Source organism: Brienomyrus brachyistius, chromosome 13 (genome assembly GCF_023856365.1).
Source record: "Brienomyrus brachyistius isolate T26 chromosome 13, BBRACH_0.4, whole genome shotgun sequence".
Taxonomy (NCBI): Eukaryota; Metazoa; Chordata; class Actinopteri; order Osteoglossiformes; family Mormyridae; genus Brienomyrus; species Brienomyrus brachyistius.
This window is the reverse complement of record NC_064545.1, coordinates 1,292,506-1,296,922: the sequence shown is the minus strand read 5'-3', so window position 1 is coordinate 1,296,922 and position 4,417 is coordinate 1,292,506. Positions and strand designations below refer to the sequence as shown.

At 47.5% G+C, this 4,417-nt stretch overlaps 1 long non-coding RNA gene across 1 annotated transcript; it reads right to left on the bottom strand.

Annotated features, from left to right (window-relative positions):
• Positions 1-989: 989 nt before the first annotated feature.
• On the bottom strand, positions 990-2,170 carry LOC125706371 (uncharacterized). Its single transcript, XR_007381983.1, has 3 exons — positions 1,957-2,170; positions 1,679-1,850; positions 990-1,565 (listed from the first exon to the last, which is right to left on the bottom strand). It is a non-coding gene; the product is annotated as an uncharacterized LOC125706371 (long non-coding RNA).
• Positions 2,171-4,417: the final 2,247 nt, after the last annotated feature.

Below are 4,417 nucleotides of genomic sequence, written 5' to 3'. Positions count from 1 at the left end.
GAAAAAAAGCCTCATTGTAAGCTGATACGAAAATATTTAAAGTACCATAACTGCCACAAACAGTTACACTACTGATTTCAAGCCCCAGTCACATGGCATTGCAACGTGAGAGATCGCACAGGGGCTCAATAAATGGAGTTTACGTTTTTTAAGATGCCCTGATTATAGGGGTGCTGTATTACTATATATTAGCAATGTGTTAAAATACTCACAGAAAGAGAGCTGGTTACAATGTATTTCCCAGTGCAACTAATTTCACATTTTATCCTCATAAAGAGGGGTGGCATGGTGGTGCAGTGGTTAGCACTGCTGCCTCACAGCTCTGGGACCTGGGTTCGAGTCTCCGCCTGGGTCACATGTGTGTGGAGTTTGCATGTTCTCCCCATGTCGTCGTGGGGTTTCCTCCGGGTACTCCGGTTTCCCCCCACAGTCCAAAGACATGCTGAGGCTAATTGGAGTTGCTAAATTGCCCATAGGTGTGCATGTGTGAGTGAATGGTGTGTGAGTGTGCCCTGCGATGGGCTGGCCCCCCGTCCTGGGTTGTTCCCTGCCTCGTGCCCATTGCTTCCGGGATAGGCTCCGGACCCCCCGTGACCCAGTAGGATAAGCAGTTTGGAAAATGGATGGATGGATCCTCATAAAGAGACTCAGTACTAGACATACACTTGCACGACACAAAGAAAACTTCCCTTCTGAAGCTGTACCCAGAGCACTAATCAGAGCAGTGTTCATATATACTATATGGCGGCAGTATGTGACTCAGCAGGTGAAGAACCTGTGAACCTGCCTATGATTGGCAGAGTGACATTATTGTTGGGTCCGTGCACAACGTCCTTAACTCCTGTTGCTGGGGGACTGTCTGACTGCTTTCTCAGAGTTTACCTTGCACTGGATAAAGGTTTCTGCTAGATAAATAAATGTATTCTACAATAATTTTAAATGCCTCTTGTTCAGATTATCCTGCTGACATTGCAGCATTTCCCTTTCACAGTGGATAAGGGATATTGCCATAATGTTGTACTGTTACATTCCTCACATCAAAGTACCTTGTTAAGGTCACCCTGCTATGCTACGACATTATTTGGAAAACTCCAGTGTCTTGTCATATGACTCAGGCACAACAAAGCCAGGATATTTCCAGAAACAAAACCGAACGTTATATTATAACCTCATTAATTACATCCATGGGTGCATTGGGCAATAGTTATGAGTTATAAAATTAGAGAAATTTCCATAATCTCAACCTCTCTGCATTTGTGCAATTGTGTACCCAAATGTCCCCTAAATACGTGTTACCTGGCTTTGTGGGGGCCCAGAAGAGGAGATTAATGAAGAGTTTGAGACTTTTTTACTGGTCAAGGATCACGCTAAAGGTGACAGGAGCTGGCGGCTTTTTTTAGGTGGGTAGGGGGCCCAAAGAAAGCCTGTTATAATGTTGACGTCTTGTCCTTAAAATGCACACGTCCAGGATCCAAGATGGCTTTGGCATGTGTGGCTCTCAGATAATGATTTCCATGTATACGGCAGTGCTGTAAGCACAGTGCTGTAAGCACAGAAAGGACTTGCTGTGGTAAAGAGGAGAAAAAAAGAAAAAAAAACCCAACCATCATTGCAGGATCACCGAGTATCTTATAAAACACAGGAAATTGCACATAATAGAATAGAATGTTTGGCTCACCCACGTCTGAGGCCCAGGACAAGCTGGAGAGTGACATACTGCCGGGGCCATAAAGCCCCAAACACCCGTCTGAGCTGCCACACAAGAGGCGACGCCCCTCCGCACGCCTTGTACCCACACCCCGCTCAGGCACTGTTGGTCTCGCGGCTCCCTGCCACATGTCTGTCCCCAGCTGGAGGGTGGGGGGAGTGGAGGAGAAGCCGCCCTGTCAGGAAAGCTCTAATTAAGTGCCATGCCAAGCCAAGGTGCCGATGGGCATGCATGCTGCCTTCTCACACCTCCATGGTCGCCTCGCACCAAACACTGAAAGCAGCCCTGCAGCCGCTGCCCTCAGCTCCCCTGGAGGTTGGGGCATAACCAGAGCAGTATCCCAACAAAACCGTTGAGCGCGGTGAATGTTCCAGGACAGTGTGCTAAGATGGGGTTCCCACTGGCCTTCTGTGCTTGTTTCAGTGACTCACATCGCACGCAGAATACTAAATATACACACACTCAGTCAATTATACACAGCTCTTTTTTTTAAAAGAGGCATCCCAAGTGGTTTAGTCGGCATAGTAAAAGAGAGTTTTCAACGTGAGGGAGGAACCACGGTCTGTTTAAGTACTGCGGCTGGCCAAGCAGCCAGCCAATCGCATGACGCTCTAGCCAAGGAGCTGGCCAATCGTGTGACCTTCTGACCTAGGAGCTGGCCAATCCAGTGACGCTCTCGTCAAGGAGCTGGCCAATCGTGTGATGCTCCGGCTGAGGAGCTGGCCAATCGCATGATGCTCCACACAGGGCCCCAGTGGAAGTTCGTACACTGCAAGAGGAATACTGAGGAGCTCGAGGGGAACTGTGAGGAAGCAGGATGCAGGGTCCCCCTCAGGTTCCTGAACTGAACACAAAGAGCCATCCTGACCCGAAACACACCGCCTCATATCACGGCCCGTCAAGTGGATGTGATCCATGCAACTGAGTGGTGCTATTTGAACATTCCGGAAATATCATTTCAACAACCTGTTCCTGGCCCTTGGGCAATGATCTGACAGATCTCTGTATGACATTACAAAAATACACACACACACACACACACACACACACACACACACACACGCACACACACACACACACAGAGGTTTGCAATTATATCTTTGTGGGGACTCTTGTGGGAAAACTCTAATCCTAACATGACAACCTTAACCCTACCCAGCCCTAACTTTAACCAAAAGTAACCAAACACAACATGAGACTTCTGAGATTTTTTGTTTTTTGATTGCATTCACAGATCTTTGTGGGGACACACAAACATACACACACACACACACACACACACGCAGACATACACACACAGTTTTTTGTCATACCATTCGGGCAAATTCAATCAAATGAATGTTGAATAGCAATAAAGTCCTTATTTTGCTTGGCGGGGTCCCTGGTCCACAGTCAGCCGCAGCGAGATCAGCTTTCCACCAGCGCCCCTGAATCCCAGCCATACGAGCTGGAGTTAATTTGCTGAAACGCTCGAACAATATTTCTGCTTCTTTTAAGGCCGAAATTGAATTTATGGACGTTTTTATTACGATGCCTGTGAGTGCCTAGTGATCAGGAGCAGCGGCATCCGCGGAGGGACATGAGCAGGCGAACGTTACTTGCGAGGCACATACTGGGCGCCTAATCATGCTGGGAGGGGAATTGGTTATGGGGCAAAAAACCCCATGAACTGCGCACTGTGAGGTCAGCGACAGCGTAGAATCTGCCCCACCAAACCACTTTAGATGGACTGAGAACTAAACAACACATTCCAACAAAATCGATTGTGCTGATATCTATACCAACACAAGTACCTAATCGGCCAGATCAGGGAGGGCCTGGGCCTAGGGTCCAAGAGAGCTGCAGGGTTGAACCTGACATGAATCTGAAGGGATGGCCTGAGTGTTTGGTTAGGCCGTTGATGGAGGATGGCCCTTCAGCACAGTGTTGTCTGCAGGGGGGAACTCGGGGAATTACATTAAAGACCAGCTATAAATACTGGTCATTTTCCAAAGCCTGTGATTTGCAAACATAACCTCAAGCCTGACTTGGATATACAGCATTATCAAAACTGCCAAAAATACAACTGTGGGAGAAACCGGCTCCCAAACTTTGGCCAGGAGGTAATTCATCCCGTAAAGTAAGACAGGCTTTTCTGTGATGAGAAAAACATAATCTCAACAAGAGTGGCACAGTCAGTAGTGCCACTGAACAAACTTCAAACCAGACTGGCTCTCGCATCCTAGGCCAATTAAAAGGTCGACACCCTTTGGTCACAGGTAACTCTGAGCCATTGCCATGCTCCTCCAGAACCGATAAGCTGTTAAACAACGGCTCAACTCCATTGGCTGAAATCAGCATGGAGAGGAACATCGTGCCTTCCAGAGCGCCGGCACATTTAGCAGTTTGTGCTAGAATCTGTGTAAGCTGTGATATCGGTGTACTTGAAATGTGCCATTAAAAAACCTGAGGAAAATCCCAAAAGATTGTTCTGCAGTTATGAAGGGTGTACCTAGGTGGGGAACTCTATGAAACCCAAGGAAGGCTGAGTACTGTAGCTTTCATTTAGGGTATAATAATGGCATGAACGTATGTGTGTATGGGGGTCATCTGGAGATTACCTACACTAAATCAAAACCTAAGTCCTTCCACCTGTCTGTTAGAACAAGACTAAGCTCCATCCAGCACGCACCCTCCCTCCAAAAATCTGAACTCATATCCTTGTCACAG